Below are 20,420 nucleotides of genomic sequence, written 5' to 3'. Positions count from 1 at the left end.
CTCCCTAAGAAGTCCTCCAGCCAACTGGAGCTGAAGGGCTTTGTTTACTTGCTTGGTTCTTTTTAATGGAAAGCAGCCCCAAGAAATGTCCAGTCTTCTCGCTTTTATGGGGGCAGTGGGGAGAATAAAACCGAGTGAGTGGTTTTGGACTCTTTAAACCAGCCCTAGGGAACGCAGAGGTCTGGAAGTTACCGTATATCTTGGTGAGAGTCAGCTTTCAGCCCAGCCGGAACCAGCTGCGACTGCAGCTCCAGACAGCAGGCTGCGACCGACGTGCCACTGACAGATGGCCCTCGTACATATCTGCACATATAGCAGCCCTCACATCCATCCACCTCTGCAAAGTATTTTGTGACCCTCGGATGAACGCTGATGTTTTAAGAGCAACATATTATTGCTGTGCCGAGGAAACAGCTTTCCATCGCGAGAGCTCTATTAGCTAACGCAGAACAAAACGAATGTAACTGCTCACTAGAAATGTGGAAATTAATTACGTTCAGTTTCATCGAATTCCTAGAGAAAAAAAAATATTTGAGTGTGTGAGCAGCCTTTAAATAAGATGGCCTGCCGACTGCAGACAGCTGGGCTCAGGGATGGGGGCTCAGGGGCAAACCTGCTCGAAGGTAATTGCTAATGGGGCTCTTACTCATCGCATTTTCCTGGTATGGTTGTCATCCAGGACAATGATAAACCCCAATACCTTATAATTATCTCAGCAAAAACAGCTTGGAACAAATCATCTGAAATTAAAGGGTACTGAAAAGATAGAAAGCGTAGGGGATGTGCTTTCAGTTCCTCTCGCTATTGTTTCTTCAAGGATAAAATTCTCTCTTCTCTACAATTTGTGAGAGCAATTCTGACAACTCCCAAAACCCATGGACAGCCATAGTGTCAGCAGTTGCTTTGGCTGCGATGCGCAGAGCAGGCGCTGAGCCCGCTGCCCCGGCCGATGGCTGGAGCTGGGCTCTCCCAGAAGTATTCCATTTACACTTCAGTGCTCAGCTCACATCGGGGAGCCCCTCCCGAGGTCTGGGCTGTTCCAGCAACTGCTGTTCATCAAAGGCATTTAAGAACACACACAAAAAAAAAAAAAAAAAAAAAGAAGAAGAAGAAGAAGAAGATAAGAAATTCTGCAGATGAGCTGCTGGGCTGGGAGTCTGGAGGTGCTGCTGGGGACTGGCCGCAGCCCCCAGCCCGCTCCCTGCATCGCCCACGGGGCTCCCCCTGCCCGGGCTGTGCAGCCTGCAGGGAGCAGCAATGCCCAGACTGTGTGCAGCATGGAGATGGCACAGTATAACATCACCAGGAATAAATTGGCTTAGACAGCAACGCTCCCCTCCTCTCCATCGCCACTTGCTGTGTAGCCAGCGCAAGCTGAAATCTACACACTGCTTTCCCAGCCCCAAAACTGCCCCGTACTGCCCCGAGCCCCGCCGGAGCTGTGGCAGGATGAAGGGTGCTGCAGCTGCACCTGGGAAGCCACCACATTCTGACATTTGTTCAGTAAAAGGCTCAAATTCATCTGATTTCTGCAGTCTCTTATGGCTTCCTGACGTTATGGGGTGGGTATGAGTGTGCGCACATCCATAAAAACATGCAGGAATATAACATGTTTGCATTGGGCAGAGGTGGTATTTAGTGTACGTATTCTTCCTCAAGGGGCTGCTTTACTGTAGAGAGCAAGTGAGCGAGGCAGAGGAAGGAGGAATTTCTCTACTGCTGAAAGAGAGAAGGAATTAGGATATGACATCAAAGCTAAAGACAGGATTAAGGCAGATGGAAAGAAAGGGTTGGAATGCCTTACTCCTAAAGCCTTCTCCAATATTTTTGAAACAAAATTCAATAGAAGCTTTCCAGCTGTAATTCTCTTTGGACCTGTGTTGGTTTCTCCCAGGATTTGCAGCGTACCCACGGCAGACTTTGTCAGGTTGAGAAATGTGAAGGCAATGGGACATACGTGCACCACGGGCACTAAATCTCGAAGCGATGCAGGACTTTCCTTGTAGAAGAACCGCAGAACATCTGTTTATTTTATCACATCCAATTGCCATGGAGATGTGAACACCCTGTGTTATTCACAGGAAGATGACATAGCTATTCTTCTGCAAAACAGAAATTACTTTTTAAGTATTTCCAATCATAAATCAGGAAAACACCCAAAAATCCAGGTTCCACCCACAGCCCCGAATACCACACCCTAGTCAGCCTATTAGAAATAAATGCCTGTGATAACCTTAGGCTGCCTGCAGCCCTCCACGCTGCCACAGCCTTTCTCTGAGCAACGACAGCATTCTCTGCAGAAGCAATGCCCAGCCTGCAGGATGCGTTCGCTGCCTGAATGTCAGATAGCGACTGCTCATGGTGGGTGCACCAGGGCAAGCTGCTGGGCCATGTCACTTCTTGGGCAGCCCGAGCAAAAGTCAGAGCATTTTAAGGAATGAGACAATGATGACGGCCTTCCAAGCAGGAATGGAACAAAACATATGTGGGTATGTGTACTGCTTTCTAGGCTCTATGTTACATTAAATCTTCCAAGCCTGTCACTGAGTATTTAGCGATAACATAATGCTAACTACCAGAGGCCCTGCAAATTTAGCAGTGAAGTGCAACCAAAGACCAACTCCAGCCCATGCCTGCCCATGTGCCATAGTCCTTGGCTTTCCCTTTCCTTTTCCACCACCTGTCAGCAAACCCGCTCAGCATTGTCACCCTGCCCTGCCGGCAAGGATCTTCATTCCTGACATCTGTGGCTCTGGGCAGCCTGGTCTGGTGGTTGGCAACCCTGCACTCAGCAGAGGAGTTGAAACTACATGACTTGTGAGGTCCTTTTCAACCCAGGCCATTCTATGATTCTATGATTCTATGACTCGTGCGCCCATCCAACATCTGTAAGCCTGAAAATGCCACTGACAGGTCTACTCTGCCTTCTCCTCTGGACTTATAGTAGCAAGACAGGTGAAAGAAGGAAAAATGAGACACCATCGGCAAGCAGCTGATTAGCCTTAGATCGTGAACGACTTGCGCTCTTGGGAATGTAGCTCCTTCAAAATACATGGAAAATTGAGGAGTGATTGCAAGCTCCTCTACAGAAACATCATTTTTCTGGTTTCCTTTTATACCCTACTCCCCATTATCTCAGCATGAGTTACATCCTGCTATTTGCGCTAACTAAATTAGTTGATGACCCGTTTTCATTTATAAACAACCAACCCGAGCATCACTTAGCACATCACTGAGGCACCAGGCTGCAGTGACAGAGGTACCACCAGTGCTGGCTGCACACAGACGCCTCGCAGGCAACACTGGCGGATTGCTTTGAAGCTGCTCTGGGGGGTTTTGGGGAAACAGAATGCTGCTGGGTCCCCGATCTATTTGGATAATTAGAACTCAGCTGCACGGGGAATTAATTCCACGCTTCCAGCTCCTGCAGTGTTACGAGGATGACTGCCAGGAAGAAAGTTTTCCTTCATAAAACATGATTTTAGTCTCATGATCCCAGCCTGATTTTTCACCTCCAGCTATTCCCCACATTTTATGATTGAAGTAGGCTTTCAATTAACTGCCATGGGCAGATACAAATACAACCATGAGAAATGGGCAGTTGCTCTGAGGCTGGAGAAAAACCCTGCACTTCAGTGGTTTAAATGCAGCCTGATGCAGTAGGAATGCCACTGATGGCTCTCGAGGAGATGATGTTTAATCTTCTGTGATTCCATCATTTAGTGCCTCTTCCACAAGCTGTGGCACTGCTGAATTCTAAAGCACTGAGAGCCACAAAACAGATCATGACATGATTAGCGGAAGAAGGCTGCAAGCACGTATGATCATTCACTATAAAACTTATTTTAATAAACAACTTCAAGTCTATTTCCGTGCTTCTGGTTGTTTTGCTGCAGGACCATGGACCCATGGTCCCATGGCACTGAACTTTGTGTGCTGTGCTCCCTCCTTGTACAAGTTGGTGAGAAGTAACTCCTACACCTTCACATTGGGAAAGCAGTCATTAAAAGCTGACACGACTGATGGATGTTATCAGAACAAAACTGCGCTTTGCAGGAACTCCTACTGATGTGAAACAACATTGACCTATCTGCAATTTCCAGCGGGGGAACTGCAGTGAGATACGGCAGGGTTTGCACAGCATTACCTCCCCTTCTGGCAGCCCCAGCTGGGGGCATTGCCAGTTGCACTCACTGGGGCCCTCAGCTGCGACGGAGAAGAAGAATTGCAAAAGTCTATGAGATAATTTGTCGGGCAGGAAGGGTTTAGAGGACTTCCAACATGCAGTGTAATGTTTTCTAGTGAAGTTCAATCAGGTCACAAGTCATTAAGGTGATACAGACTACTGCTAAGTGCTCTAGAAGACACAGCTGAAAATCTCCATACTCTCTTTTGGAAGCTACATATACAAAATTTGTAAAAGGGGGCTCTATTTCACTAGAAAAAAAAAATAGAGGGTTACTAAGGTAAAAAGGGTTGAAAGGATTCAGTCTGTGCCTTAACTGCAGGGTAGCACCCCAGTGTGAAGGAACACGTGGATTTTTGGCCCTCTCTGCAGCTCTGCAGCCAAGCAAGCCGGCACAGCAGTCTGCACTCGGGTGGGAGATCTGAGCATGTGGGCAAGGGAACTCTAAGGTCAATTGCATTCTTAGAGCAGAGAAATACTCTAATTACCACAGAAACTGCTCCACGCATGGGGTTTGAAGCTTTCTATAACAAGCTCAGCCTTTCTTGAAACTTTCCCGTAGAGACTGCAGGAGAGCACCAAGTGATTTGCACGTAACACAAACGTGTGGGAGATCCCGCTGCCGTCGTGCTGCTCTGCAAGGCTCCCACACAGTGGCAGAGCAGCCAGGTGCCAGGGGTTGCCCGGGACAGCTCAGCCCGGCCCAGCCCCAGCCCCGCACCGCTCTCGGTGCAGGAGTTCCCAGGCCGGGACATTCCCAGTGCCACCGGGCACCTGTCCCCACTGGTGACCCAGCACCAGGATCTGCACCAGGCTGTGCCTCACCCACACCAGAAGGTTCCTGGCAGCCTCTAGTGGCACTGCTGGGGCCCTGCAGGGCTCTGCCTGGCAGCCCTGTCTTTAAACCCAGCAACATGCGGCTCTCTCTGCTTTCAAGGCTTTGTACGCAGACAAGGTGGGTGCTCACACGTTCCCACCCTGTAATGTGGAAGGGTGGGGGGAGCTGCCAGTGACACTGCATGCTCGTTTCAGACTCACGTTTACTGCTGTGTACAGGTATGCTTTGCTCGTAAGCAGCACATTCAGGCTCAGCACTCACATCTAGGATCAGATCAGGATCCCAGTGAGCTTTTCTGGGAAGCTTTGAATTTATAAATGGTGAGAGCCAGGAGGATGGATAGCATGCAACATCATAGCGATTTCAAAGCATCTAGCCTTCACTGGGCTTTTCTTCCCCCAGATTAAACCCAACTCTTCTTTGTCTTTCTGCTGGACAGCCTTGAGCTAGCCAGCTAAGTGGCAGTGCAGCAAAAGTAAAAATCCAAATGGGATCCGAGGGCACAAAGTCCCAGTCCTGTGAGTGAAGTTAGGGCAGAGGTGGGGGAAGGAGCTGCCACGTCATGGGAATGGCCCCATAGCACTTCCAGCACAGGATGGGTGCACAAGAGGACGATGCCACAGGTGCCAGGTGAGCAGGCACATATACAGATCCATGCACTTCCAAAGATTCATTAAGATCCCAAGGAAAGGCTGTTGGTAGAACAGCAGGTATTTGCTCCCAAATCATCTCACTTTTAAATGAGATAGAAAGCACAAAGGAATTTAGGAATTAGTACTGAGTAAGAAAATGCTTGCAATAGGGTAATAAAAGACACTGGTTTCCCTGCAGAGGCAGCAGTGACAACAGAGTTGCTTTTCCTTTCCATTTCTTGTAAGTTAGTGGATGACTGTGGAAAATGCAGTGATGTGTGTAACGCTGCTCGCGGTGGCTGGTGCATCTGAGCCCTGGGAAGCTCTGCAGTGCCCCGCTGTGAGTACAGCTCCACCACGGGGCGTGACAGCCTTCCTCGTTATGATGATGATTATTGGAAATGAGACTCCGGCATCTCCAGGATAGTGCATGAAACATCACACTGGGCACTTCTACTGACACTTTGCAAAAGCCACACGCATCCCGATTTCTGAAATGCAGGCAGTGCAGAGAGCATTGTGCAATTTCTTTCTAAATTGCTTGTTCCCTGCTTCAGCTGCTCAGCTGTCTCCCAGAGCACAGCACCCAGGGTGCTTTCCCATAGATGCCTGGAAGTGACGAGTGGTCCCGTGAACTCATTTTAGCTATTTCAGGGCATGGTGCCAAAGAAAGAAAGTGCATTGTAGTGCCCTTTCTAATACCGTTAAGTGCTCAAGGACCACCAGTAACAGAGTTATCACAATTTCAATCAATATTTCAATCTATTAAAATGATGCTAGAAGGGCAGCTCTCAATTAGAAGCAGGTTTAAATGAGCAAAGGCAAAACCAGTGACGTCTTTGAGCTGGCGTTCAGCGTGGGTCTTTGTTCAGTGCTCCCTGTGACTTCTGGGAGCACCCAACTTTCCTCCTGTGTTCTGGGTGCATTTACTACCAGTGATGCTCAGGTATCCTGACCCTGTAAGTGGTGGCTGGACTGCAGCATACGGGCTGATACAGAAAGCTCCGGAAGAGTTCTGCAGCTTGGTTACAAAACAAGCAAAAATGGACAATTGTTTTGTTCCATACAACGTTTTCAAATCCACTTTGTACATATTACTAAGCTGCAGATGAGACAAGCAATCAGGTCTGACTAGGGTTGGCTGAGATTTGTATGTTACTTGTGATGTAGCAAGAGAAACATCTGCATCAATCCAGTCACGTGAGCAACAGCATAGGTTAGATGCTACGGAGTGGGAAGAGCTTGGATTTAAAATCCAAATGTTAGTTCATATCTTGCAGAACCACTTTTTACCTTGATGTATATTTAAAATACGAAGCAGTCCTTTTAATCATTAATCTTTCTGGAAAAAAAAAAAAAAAGCCGCAAAAAGCAATTCTTTCATAACTGGTTATACTGGTATTCAGTTAAAACTAAAACTGGATGTGTTTTTCTCTAACTGCTTGGTTATGCGGAGAAACACTTTTCCTGTGCGTAGCACTACAGCAGTTGAAAAACAAATGTCTTTTATGGGCAACTACAGCCCTTAGAAATACTGTCAAACATTTCTCCTGCCAAATAAGAAAAATTTCTCACCATATAATATAGTGTAATATGCCCAACACACCCTGTGACGCACCAACACTGCGTCATTAACAAAATTACTGGAACCAGTGCACAAAGAAGTGGTGTCTTTTTAAAATAGGCTCCTTTATCCTGCATTATCTGCCTCTTTTTCTCTGGCCTGCAGAGATGAGCTGATAAGTCTCGTTTGGATTCAGTCATTCCAGCACTGAGGAGGAGCTTCTTTTTTAGAAGCACTTGAATAATTCCATTAAATCACTTTTTTCTTTCCTGGAGGCCTTTATAACCACACAAAGCACTCCAACATCTAATTTTAAATACGCAGGCACTTTCAATTAGATAAATGAAATTACTCTTATTCATTGCATAAGCACTGAAATACTTTACAGGGCCAAGGTGAGCAACAAAATACGAACCAGGTCCTTTGATCTAGACATACAATCCTCAAACTTAGAGAGCAGGACTGAGGCTGCAGTCCAGCTTTCAGCGATAACTGGCAGTGTTCCTGAAATATCCCTTCACAAAGGGTAGTTTTCCACCTGAGCTTTATTACCGTTGGGGTCTGGAACAGATCTCCCCTCTGCATCCCTGCACACTGATTGCCTCTACTCCTCCCTGACGTCTGCAGCCTGCGATGTTCCTCCTGTGCTTCCAATTCATTCATGGTGTTGTGCCAGAATGTTACTTCATCTGCTGCATTATATTATGATTTTCTTCATTCATTTTTACAACGGCAAGATATACACTGCAGCAAGTTAGTTGTATTGGCGGCTGTGCGAGCCTCTGTGGACATACACTTGAAAAGTGCACGGAATAAAATCCCCTGAACCGTTCTGACCTTCACAAATGTCACCGAAACACCATGAACACTGAAATGAAAGCTAGTTAATATGAGAAAAACACAGACAATCTCTTCAGGTGCATCTCCATCTGAGAAGCTCTTTCCTAACAAAACTAGACATACAGACTCTGACCTCTGCAGTGCAACCAGTAGCAGAATCCTCTCATGGAGAGGAAAACCCTTCCCTTCTGACTGGACCATACTCATTCAGGAAATCTATAGTAAAAGCTCCAAATATATTTTCAGCATGCCCTCGTTCAGACCCATTTGGGAACAGAGCAGACCTACAGTTTCTTTAGGTTAAACATTTTGCAGCTGAAACCCACAGACATCAAAGGCCGGTGAATTCTTATCAGGTTTACTGGGGTTTTCCACAGGGGTATCCCTGGCGGACATCATATCTCTGCCACATAGGGTGGAGTTCGCCTAATTACTGATGTTCTCCTTACCCCCCATCCATGTCTAATAGCAGGAAATATCTGCTGCCTTAGCTGGCAGCTTGCAACTGAACCTGCAGCAAAGAGCCGGAGCCATGGCAGCCATAGCTGAGATTTGGCTCTGCTAAGCCAGCCAAGGAGGGAGCCCTGGAGGTGCTCACCCGCTAGTAACACAAGCACTGCATGCTTTGCCAAATTTACTGAAGCACCCCTTTACTCCCACATATGCATGCTTTGTCACTCAGGCATTGCATGGCAGTCAGGGGGCACGGTGAAATGTGGCACCATGTGAACCAGCGCTCTGGGGCCTCTGATGGCTGAGCTTCCCAAATCAGAGAGAAACACACGTGAGCTCAGCTGGACATTGAGACAGAAGTGACGCTGCTCCTGAATGAATTTCTGTGACTTGCCTCTCAGCAATTCGACTTTGTTTAAAGGATACAGCTTATGTCCCAGCCCCACCTTTACATTGCTGTTTATTCACAACTAGATGCTTCTGTTGCAAGCTATAAAAGACCCTCTAGAAGGGAAGGAATTTCTTTAGTAGATCCTGGTGCAGCCCCCAGTGCCATCAGCCCCAAGCATGAGAAGATAGAGAAGGAAGGATTCGATTTTTGGTCCTGTTTCTTTTTACAGAGCTGGACACCGTCTTGCACATCCAGATTCCATCTACAATTAATAGCATGTTCCCTGCTGTACTGAAGTTAAACAAGAAAGAGTGGATTGGTCTGTCAGGGAGAGCTCCCCCATAGCATGAGCCATCTGCACTCCCACCAGGGGTGGTTCCCCCACGTCACTGCAGCGAAGGTTACTGGCAGGACACACAGTCTCAGCCACAGCTTGCACCAGAGCTTTCCTATCATCCTGTCCTGAAGGGAATATCACTTGCTAGAACTGACTTTTCTGCAAGAACCACCCTTCAGAAGCAGCATGCTGTAATTATATGTCAGAGTCTGGCTAAGCTTGACCAGTAGTATCTCCACATCTGTTGATACATTCACTTACCCACTAGTCATCCCAGAAACCCCCTTCTCCCAAACTCAAAATCTCTTCCACTGTATGGTTTACTAGCTGGTAAGCTCTCCTCTATAAAAACAACTTAGAAATATGCAACCTCACGGAGGAACTATCCCTTCTATCAACATTTGACTAAGTAAGATTTGTCATGTGACTGGGATACAAAATTAATATCCACTTTTGGGAAAGTTGGGGTTTGACTCAACTACTGCTCAGCTACATTGCTGAATATTGTAAGAAGCACTGGCTTGTGGCAGGTTTGCATTGAAAAAGAGATTACATCCATCTCAGTGTATAAAGAACCAATTTAAACTACAAAAAACAAAGCTTTGAAACAATTTGGAAGCTGGGTCAGTTCTTCGCGCAGTCATTACTTGTTCTACATTTAAGGTGGGAACAGGATCCCAGCCTGCTGCTGAAGAAGAAAAGTTCTGGCTTGTTCAAATGAAGACATAAAACCTCAAAAGCAGGTTTAATTACAGCAGGCTTATGGTTCAATTCTGAAGTAACCTAGACAGTTCAGATTATGCAGAGCCAAGCTGGATCATGTATTCTTGTGACAGCATCCATTTTCTATAGCATAAAATTCTGGCGTTTCTGCTCTTGTAACTGCTCTTGTAAAAAAATATACAATAATTTTTTTTTGTATGTATGACACAACCAGCTACCTCTGAAAATACATCTCATGTAGGTGGGCTAAGCCTCTTGGCACAGCTCAGCTGTGCTCTGGCCCGTGTCTGACCAGGGAAGGACTTGGTTGTTATCTGAGCAATCAAACTGCAGACGCTGCTGCCCAGATGTGGGCACTTTAAGGGCAGTCTGAAAGCAATTATAAACCCAGTCAAAGGAGAAATCTGAGGCTAAGTCACCTCAATTTCATTTAAGAACATTTCATTGAAGCAGTATTTCTCAGGCCACAGCAGATTGTCATAATACTTTAATCATGCAAGTTTAGTTATTAAAAAAATAAAGTTTACACCTTTATTGGAACTGAAATATTTCCAAAGCAAGCAGTAAACAATGTCTGTACTAAATAAATCATGGGATGAATGTGCTATTGACATATCAATTCACCCGGCTGAACGCTCTCAAACCTCGTATGCGTCTTTGTCCTTGCTCATGCAGATGTTCTCACCAGCCCCATACAAAGCACTCTATTAGGATAAAACTTACAGCAATATTTGCTCAAAATAGTTTACTTTGTGTCTATTGATTTACAGCATGCAGATAAGAGAGCCCTGTATGTTTTACACGCCAGCAGGAAAGTAGCCTGAACCAAGTGACCAGAGCCCTTCTGTGTGAAACTCTACCCTGGCTACTGTCCCATCTCTCAGCAGCCTTCTGCTTGCAGCCCATTTGGGCTGGGAGGGCTTCTTTCATTTCAGCAGAACTGCTAGCTGATTCAACCAAGTTAATTCAGCTTTCCCATGCAGGAAGGAGCAGTCTGTTTGAGCTCAACGCTTTTCCCAGCCTCTGTCTTCTGCTTACTCAGCACTACCTGCGTGCTTCCACAGCAAAATTATCCTGCATGATGTTACAGATTCAAGCCAAGACTCGCTCTTTCTGTAACTCGACGGAGAAGCTCGGTGAGGAGAAGTGACTCTAGAAATGTCAGAGGTGAAGGGAGTGCCTTTAGCTCTTTTGGAAAAAAGAAAACCTTGGAAGCAGGCTAAATACTCATCCTCTCTGGCATCTGATTTCCTCCTCCAGACCCCTTTTCATAAAATAAGATGAAGCTTTGGAAAGTGTAATTCTTTAAAAAAAATAAAAAATATTGAAATGAACATGTGCTACCACCTGCTGTCCGTTATTTGAAAGAGCAGCACGGGTCCTGGCGAGTCACTAGGACCTGCAGGCCCTGGCACCAGGCAATCTTGGGCTGCATCACAGCAAAATTATGGCGTTCACCAGGGATTCCCCACCCCTGCCCCAGCACATCAGAGCAGCTGGAGCTTGTGCAGGGACACTGCCACACAAAAGAGGAAGTGTTTGAGATCTTTTAAAATTTGAGAATATGTTCACACAGAGCAACACTGAGGACAGAATAAGAAGATGAGGTTAAATGGAAGCTCAGACGGTGCCTGGGCTGAAGGAATTTCATGCGTATGTCAGAGCCATGGATACCCATGGAGGTGCTGAGATGGAGAAAAGTGCCAGCTGCTCCACGCAACTGTATCAGGCACTCTCCTATGGCCCATCATCACTTGATAGTGTATTTCTGAAGGGCAGCTGTTGTTACAAACTAACAGCCATTATGGCAAACAATAGCAAAAGGCTCTGAATAAGTTTAAATAAATAAATCGCCATAGAGATCACTTAGCTTCCCCACATCTCCACCAGGTCATCGACGTCAAACCAGCAACACAGATCTGAAGAAATAAATCACCTAGAGCTGACAAGAGTAACTTGGCCCAGAGCTCACAAATACAAAGAATGCACTTAACCTTTTTCTGTTGCTGTGGTGAGCAAACAGAGTGTGCCTGGCACATTAGGAAGCAAAGGTCTGGACCGTTCTTGTGCTAACACAATACCCATAATTATTTGCAAAATAAAGTGGAGGCCAGTGAATTCAGTCTAGGCACTCACTATTCAGTGCAGCAAAAGGACTCCCAGGAACCATTATCCTGCAAAAGTCCTGGAAAATATTTAAAGGAGAAAATAGATCTGGTTCCAACTGCTGTAACCAGAATCATGTGCATACAGGATCCATTGCGACATGTAAGATATCACAGGAGAAAAAGAAAACACCCACAAAACACCTCTACAACTCATTCAAGCACACATTTTGAAAAAAGCTATTATGTAACAGCTTTATATGGCTGAGGAGCAAACTTCATGCACCGTGTGCAGAACATGTTACAGGTTTGTCTTGAGCAACCCAGGTGCTCAGATATACTGGCAAACACCACATTTAACATTAATTAAAAAGAACTTGGGAGAGATATAATCTTTTCCAAGAAGATGTCTGAAAAGAAAGTGTGGCTAAATTTAATTAATAAATGACTCAGATGTGATATTTTGACCAAATATAGAGTTTGGTTGAAGCACAGATTGCATTGGTAACTTCCCTGATCTTCCCAAACCTGTTAGATTTTGCTCTGAAAGCAATCATTTCTAAAACTGCATTTGCCCCAGGTTTATTTGAAACTGTTTCTGCCCAGCCAGTGTGCTGGAGCAGTTTGGAATAAAGGCGAACCAAGGAATAAAAAGGCCAACCCAGCATCAACATGAAGAAAGGAAAGAGCTACACAAAGAAAAAGTAAAAAGGGGAACAAGCTCATAGCAATTCAGGACATACAAATGTGCTCTCACTTTCTATTTGCCATTACGAACAGAAAGAGACAGTCTGTGCTAAAATAAAAACAAGCAACATAAAAAATAGTGTTCTGAAATCTTTTTTTTTTTTTTTCAAAACTTTGATGATATTTTGCTTCCACAGCACTCCACACATATTTGTAGTTTAAGCTAGCGAGTGGATGGTGGTTTGCTTCATTCTCATAGCATGAACTCGTACTCCTTGCTATTCTCAATCTGTCACATTCAACAATCACATGCAAAATGACTCACGCTGCCAGTTGTCTTCGTGTTGTGCTCGCTGAGCCTTTGCCAGTTACTCAGGAGTAGGCTTTATGTTGAAAGACACTTTTGGAAACACGGCGGTTGTTTCAGGTTGTTGCATTCGGCTCCAACATTTTGATTTCTGTCGCACAACTATTTGTCCTTTTCTAAATCTTGCAATCCAACAATTCTGGTCACAAAGGAAACAAGAACAGATTAGACTGGTAGCTCATTCTACTTGGCGTTTCGCCCTCACTGAAGGCGTTTATTCAAAGCACCTAATATTTTGGAAGGAGTGGAAAAAGCCTTAATGAACCAAGCCAATCACAAGCTGTAAACATTGGACAAATGTTCTTCCTGCCACCTGCAGCGACCACCTGAAAAGCAGGTAATTATTTTGGTCTTTTTCTGAGCAAATGCAGCTCAGTTGCTCAGCCCTTTAGAAAGTATGGCTATGAAAACTAAGTCAACCATCTCCCATTTGCAAGAGCGAGTACTGAGCGTTTGTTCAGCTTACAGAGGTCTCCCAGCACTTTGAAACAAATCCCTTGCAGTTTCATGCTTTCTGCTCCACTATGTGATTTTAAGTCTTTTGAAAAGAAATACAGCACCAAGGATTGGTACTGTAGACTCCACTGACTATAAGGGCGGCCTACGGTGACCAGCTTGCATACGTGTATGATATATGTCCACATTCACTGGGGTGAATTCTACCCTTGGATGTCCCAGTGGACCCAGCTCTGCAGCAGGGAAGCAATCCAGTGGGTAGCTCCACGAGAAAGGGTTTTTTAGTTTTAGTATTTAATTACACTGGCTGTGATTTGAAACATGTTTCACCCAGTACAACACTGTTCCCCGCTCCCTGCAAATTTTGTGTCCTTAGAAAAGTATCTTGTTGATCCAGATGAAGGAAAAATATACAAATATCCACAATTAACTGCTAGTCAAATTTATTCTGTCATCTTTTTTGTAGTTTTTGCAGCTACCAATGAAAAAATTAATCATAACCTCATTATTAACGTGAATTTATCAATTCAGTAGGCTTTTTTCCCCCCCCATTAGAGGCTGTTCTCAGCCAAAACTCTTCAGATCTATAATGATCTCGTATGCAAAACATGCAGCAGTGAGGAAAACTGAACACATAGGAAATGTCTAACAAGTAGCAAAAGGAAGATTATGCCTAACTGGACTATGGAAATTGTATGAAGTCACTTTCTGCGACATAATTTGTGCCTAATGTTTGATGCAAGAAAATTATAGAGATAAAATACCAAAGCTTTATGCAATCATTTTATTGTTATTCAAAGTAATTAAAACTAGTTACTAATTTACAAAAAGTAAACAATACATCACTCATTCCGTCTGTCAAATATGAAAAGTAAGGTCACGGTGAAGATAAACAAAGTTTGAAAAGTCTTCTAATAAAAGAGCAAATGGACTTTGTATTCAAGAACCCTCCGTAACATCCCCTAATTGCACAGCTAGCTGTCTACAAGCATACGGTTTGTGTAAGGACTGCATATACCATATGCACATATCAGTTCACTTGCCACTGAAACAGTTGTGTCATGGGTGGAATGTGGCAACTCTACCCACACATAGTAATGTGATACAACAGATGAAGATAGTGGAAAGCCGTGAAACTGCATGAAGAAATTTAAGTAGATTGAGTCCATCCCTACTTCAGTGGGAATTAGATCAGGCTCCAAATGAGAATTTATGCACGACAGCTGGATTAACATATATATTTCCTCAAAGATAGCACCTTTATAAGCTAAAGAGTTTCACAGTGCCACACTAGAGCATTAGTTCAATTTTTATTTAGAGAAAACCCATCACCTTTTAATTCACAGTAATTTCCTCCAGGACAAAGGTTTCTTTAGTTGTCTCCTTTTAGTCCTGATCCCACTAAATTTGAAAGGTATGAGATTACAGTAGGGACAGCTTAGTGTGTATTTGAGTTACAGTTGCCCATATATTCTGGTTCACGAGCAGGAAACGATGCAAGCATGAGAAGTCAAACTGAGTTAAAAGTTCAGAAATCTCCCATTTCAGTGAACTATCAAGCATCAAAATATTGTAGCATTATTGCAGTTTTTTACACAAGAAGAACTGCATACCCTCTCTTTTCTAAAACCATGTCTAAATGCAAATATTCTCCTTGTCTGATAAGCAGTTTGAAATCTTGGCACTTCTATACATTGGAACTTCCTCTGTCATATGAAACTAAACCAGACATGCAGTGCCACTGCAGGGGGAAGCTTTACAACACAGCCACACAGATGGGATCAGCTTGCAAGTAAATATGTTTCTGCTGCTAGAGAAAAGCATAGAAAGCGACAATGAATAAACATGAAAAATAAGATGCTGACAGAAAGAAAAGAAACACCAAAATGAGTACAAAGAGAAGAGGATATGGTAGAAACAACCAAAAAGATGAATTGGTAGTTTGAGCAGCTGGCTTTCCACTAGCAAGAATCCCCCCTTTTTACATCAGTAATGCCATTATTTGGCATTAAATCTCTCAGTTGTGACTCTATAACTGGGTGCTGAAATATTGCAAAGCAATTTTCACTGTTCACTCACTGAACTCACATACATAAAGGGTCATGCCGTGCAAAGCAGAGCAGTCTTGTGCTTCTATTGTCATGCTTTCAGTGCAACTAGGCACTCCACCTGTGTAATGATGTATGCAAGACATTTCTTTTCTTTTCTTTTCTTTTTTTTGCATCATTATCTTAGTTTTACTATGAGAAGATGGACTTCTTCTTGGAGAAGGGTAACCAAGAGCTGGAGAGGTGATCCTAGAGACAAAAACTCGTAAAAATCAATCTGTATCTAAAAAGTTACAATCAGGAAAACAATATCATGGTTTGTAATTCCAATTCAGTCTCTTAATGGTTCTCAGAGTTTAATATTTGATTATGAAAACTAAGAATCATTGTATTCTTAGATTTGTTATTTTAGCAGTGGAGTATACCTAGAAAAAGAATTATGACTAAATGTTCCATAGACCTGAAAGCTTAAGAAGTTAGAGAAGTCTTCATACTAAAGAGAGGTATTTCTAGAAAGAAGTATCTGAAAACTTTTATTACATTCAATTTCTTTTAATGTACTTAGAGCATTTTTTTAATAATGCATATTAATGTAATACATAAGGCTACAAAGTCAAGTACCTACAAACTGTGCCATCTCCATATTAAAACTCCTCAGTTCAGTTCTGCTGTGGTTATGTGTGAGTTTTCAGTTATCTTCTCATACACGACACTTATGGAAGCTACGTAACTCCGGTCCACACAGAGGAAAGCAGGAATATTAATTGCCTCGATGCTTTTTGTATGGGGCTTTCACTGTGGTTTCAATGCTCAATAAACATCAAAGATTTATCTTTATTATCCAACTGTTACAGGCGATGCTCTTACATTCATTTGATAGTAGGAGAACAGGCCATAAAACTGAAGGCTGAAATCATTAAACATGCAATGATTTTAGACGGCCAATCTGAGAACCCTAAGATGTTAGTTTTTCAGAGTACTTGTCATTTTAGGAATGCTCCATGTTCAAAGCAGCAATCCCACTGACCTCGCTAGCAACGGAAGCTATCATTCAATTCAGATCTCTGTCTCTGTACCTGGATATTCTGAAAATACAGATTGTAACTAAGTTCTGCCCTCCTGTTTGGGATCCCTGTCTGCTCCTACTTTCTTTCTTCCTCATTATCTCTCCTGCTTTGCCATAATTCTGCTCTTTTCTGCTTCATTTCTCACCTTCTTATATTCCAGTTATGTTGTTCCTTCACATTTCCAGGGCACGGAGGGCAGGAGAGAGCACTGAAAATTTCCTTGTTCACCCCTTCTGTAACCTCAGACTCCACAGCTTTCACAAGCCTTTCACAGCTTTGTGTTTGTTCTCTGTCATGATGTAGTGATGCCTTGCCAGTTCACTCATCATGTATGACCCACAAAGGATGAAGGATATGTATTTTGGCCCAAAGCATTTAGAAGTCAAACAAGTCTTAACCAAATTTGTCCATTTAAGCAAAGCAAAAAGAACCCTAATGCTGCCACAGAGGCAACTCTCTTCCACAGGCCTCACATCCTTCTGTCAGGGCATGAAGGCAACAGGTCCTCAAAACAGCTGCAAGTGTCAGCAATGCGGACAGAGCAGCACCCCCAGAGCTCTCCCAGACAGTCCCTAGTCCCTGGACACGAAGAAGGAAGGTGACAGGTAGGTGGCCCACTTTTGGGTACAAACACAACTGTATTTGGCCCAAAGGTGGCCATCTGAACTTGGTTCCGCAGTGCAAAAAAGTGTTTCTTTTACGGGTAATGAATAAAAATTTAAATGTACCATACTCTGAGCTTAACAGTGTTCAAAATAAGTGATTAATTTCTGCTCTGATTCTCTTTAATATCATCCGGAACTCAGGACAACTGTACACCATGCAACACAGCACCTCACCAAATGTATGGAAACTCTCATGGGCAGGTAAAAGATTAATGGGAAGGGCTCTCATCTGATTGTGACCTTGAGCAACAGGAGCGCTTGCAAAAAGTCTACCCACTATGAGAGACAAAATGAAAAGAGGCTCATATTGCACTCTCAGATCTCATTAGGCACCCAGACCTGAAACACCAACACCAGCACTGACCATCTGCTCCAGTGTTTGCGTGGTTACAGGTCTGACAACACTTGCACAGAGCAAAAGTTAATCATACGTACCGATGAGCACCAGCACTTCTGCACAGGAAATTCCGTGCAGCATAACAGTTTCTAAAAAAAACCACATACATGTTTTTACTTCATTCTGTTGTTTCCAACCACACAAGCAAACTGATGGTTCAAACAAAACTTGATACAAAAGGCTGTAACTTTGGACTTTTCAAATATGATGCGTTTCTGTTGCTGTTGTGTTGCTGTTGGTTTGTTGTTGTTTTTTTTTAACATAACTTCTAAGGTTACCATATAGTTAAGTAACTTGAAATTTGCCAAATGGCTGTGATCTGTGATGATTTTTGGGTGGTGCTGTCTGGAGCCAGAAGTTGGACTCCATGATCCTTATGGGTCCCTTCCAACTCTGGATATGCTAAGATTCTACTGGTAGCTTAGATACTGGGCAATAATACTGAATTATTCTGTGATTGATTTAATTCCTCTAATTTTTTATTTTTTCTTGCTTATGTCAATTATTTGAGAATCACTAGTAGTTTTGCCATTTGCTTTCTGTTTGCAACAGCGAAGGCCCTCCCCAGTACACCTTTCCAAATCTACTGCAATTTTACCCCAGCATCTGCCCCTGGGGCATGAAGTTTCCCTGCAAGCATTTTTGAGGGACTTAAAATCACCTGATTTTCCTTTGCTGAAAAGCAATTCCAGGAAAATCCTGCAACACACTCAAAGATTTTACTACAGCTTTTGGAGAATCAGCTCTCTGCAAAATGATACAGTCTATGGAGGCCACATCTAACCTAGAAAGTATTAACTGAAGAATGTGTGGGACAGCTGGTTATAGGAAAGAACACATATACAGTGCAGAGAACGACATGCAGAGCTGCTTCGCTCAGTTCTGAATGACTGTTGGCTCTGCACAGCCAGGCTGGCACTGAATGCAGAGCCCACACTGCATCCAGTGACCCAGCCAGCTCAGGTATCTTGACTCAGCCACAGGGAGGTAGTTTGGCATCTGAGAACATTTCAGATACATGATAGGATAAGGCTGAACAGAAATCTGAAGTACAGCATGATTATTTCCCAAGCCAACTGCCAAAGGGCCTCTCTGAGGAGGATGCTTTTCGAGCAGGCTGGGTACGCAGCATGCTGGGGTCATTCTTTTCAGAGCACTGCTCATGTTGGCTACTGCTCAGATGTTGGTGTTCCTCAGAAGCATGGCCTGGTTCAGTGCCTTTCACGTTGCTAGTAGAGAAGGCCTCATTGCACAACAAAGGAGAGTACCATTCATTTCCAGTGACATATCCATATATACCAAAACAGATGAGGCTTCAACTCTTATTTAGCTCTTCCATTCCAGAAATAGAGTTGTGATCCGGGATGTTTTTATAGAGTCATAGAATCATAGAATATCCTGAGTTGGAAAGGATGCACAAGGATCATTGAGTCCAACTGCTGGCTCTACAAAGCACCACCCAAACCCAAACCCAATGACTAAGAGTAGTGTCCCAATGCTCCATGAGCTCTGGCAGCCCGGGGCCATGCCCACTGCCCTCTGGTGAAGGACCTTTCCCTGCTATCTATCCTGAACCTCCCCTGAAGTTTTCTTTTTACTGTTCCTTTTACCGAGGGGATGCAGACCCAGCTGCTGCACCACCAGTTCTCAAACACTTCAACAGCATGTTAATGAGAGGGAATTTGCTTCATTTTGAAGTTATTTACAGTTTCAGCTGATTCCACACCCCTGATGGCACCTTCCTGCCACCTCCTAACATGGTGTCTGTCCCTCATCTGGCCGTGAGACCTTGCTGCACAGCAGCAGCACTAACAGCACTTAAAAACAATATCCTTTACTTTCCCAAGTGCCTCAGTACATATCCATTAACTGGTTCAAACAACCAATGCGCAGCGAAACCCGAGTTCCAGAGGATGAAAGCTGGTGGCCATGTCACTGTGCGCTGACATCACAGCAAAGGATTCAGGGCACAGATCTGCTTTATTATGGATACATGAGTAGGAAAGACATCCCTTTTGCTAAACATGCCATCCACGCATTGCCTGAGGTCATGTACAGCAACTCTGAGCTCTTGAATCGCATTTATGCAGAATTTGAAGTTCCTTAAAAAGAAGAGTTTAATTAGGCTCCCTGGCCTCATATGGGGAACTGCTTTACCGCTATAGACCGCTCGGTGTTTAAAAAAACACCGCTGACACGTCACTTTTACCCACTTTTCCGTCACTCCCCGTAAAACCCCCACCCAGCTTTCCGGCTGAAGCGCCCCACAACACGCCTCCGCTTCGGAGACCCGACAAACGCCCGTCCCGCCACACACACCCCCCACACGGCGCACCCCTCAGCGCCCCCCTGCGGTCCGGCCCTGCGCAGCCGCGGAGCGGGGGCGGCCTCGGCGGGCGGGGCTGAGGGAGGAGGAGGAGGAGGAGGAGGGGGAGGAGGGCCGGCCCGCCCGCAGCCGCCGCCACCACCACCGCCGCCATGATGCTTGTTTGCTTTCAATGAGTGTGAGGAGGAGGCGGGGGGGAGCCGCTCTCCCGTCCGGCCCGCGGCAGGAAACAAAGAGCCAGGCAGGCGGCGGAGCGAGGGCGGCGGGGGGACGGGGATGCTGCAGCCACAGGTATAGGGCCGGGGGGGGTGCGCCCGCGGCGCCTCGCCTCGAGGGGG

At 44.7% G+C, this 20,420-nt stretch overlaps 2 protein-coding genes across 3 annotated transcripts in view; one reads left to right on the top strand and one right to left on the bottom strand.

Moving 5' to 3' along the window:
• Window positions 1-20,420, bottom strand: part of GFPT2 (glutamine-fructose-6-phosphate transaminase 2) — a 77,421-nt gene that overhangs the window by 44,417 nt on the left and 12,584 nt on the right. Inside the window, exon 3 of the mRNA XM_021410824.1 lies at window positions 13,082-13,262. The gene's annotated coding sequence lies outside the window, so the exon portion shown is untranslated. The remainder of the gene's footprint in view (window positions 1-13,081; window positions 13,263-20,420) is intronic.
• CNOT6 (CCR4-NOT transcription complex subunit 6) overlaps window positions 20,186-20,420 on the top strand; it is a 28,008-nt gene continuing 27,773 nt past the window's right edge. The window contains exon 1 of one of the 2 annotated variants that reach the window (XM_021410830.1): window positions 20,186-20,373. The gene's annotated coding sequence lies outside the window, so the exon portion shown is untranslated. The remainder of the gene's footprint in view (window positions 20,374-20,420) is intronic. The other variant, XM_021410828.1, reaches the window with a different exon arrangement.

The sequence above is a fragment of the Numida meleagris genome, chromosome 12 (genome assembly GCF_002078875.1).
Source record: "Numida meleagris isolate 19003 breed g44 Domestic line chromosome 12, NumMel1.0, whole genome shotgun sequence".
NCBI lineage: Eukaryota > Metazoa > Chordata > Aves > Galliformes > Numididae > Numida > Numida meleagris.
Note: the sequence above shows the minus strand (reverse complement) of the source record. Positions and strands in the feature narration are given on the sequence as shown.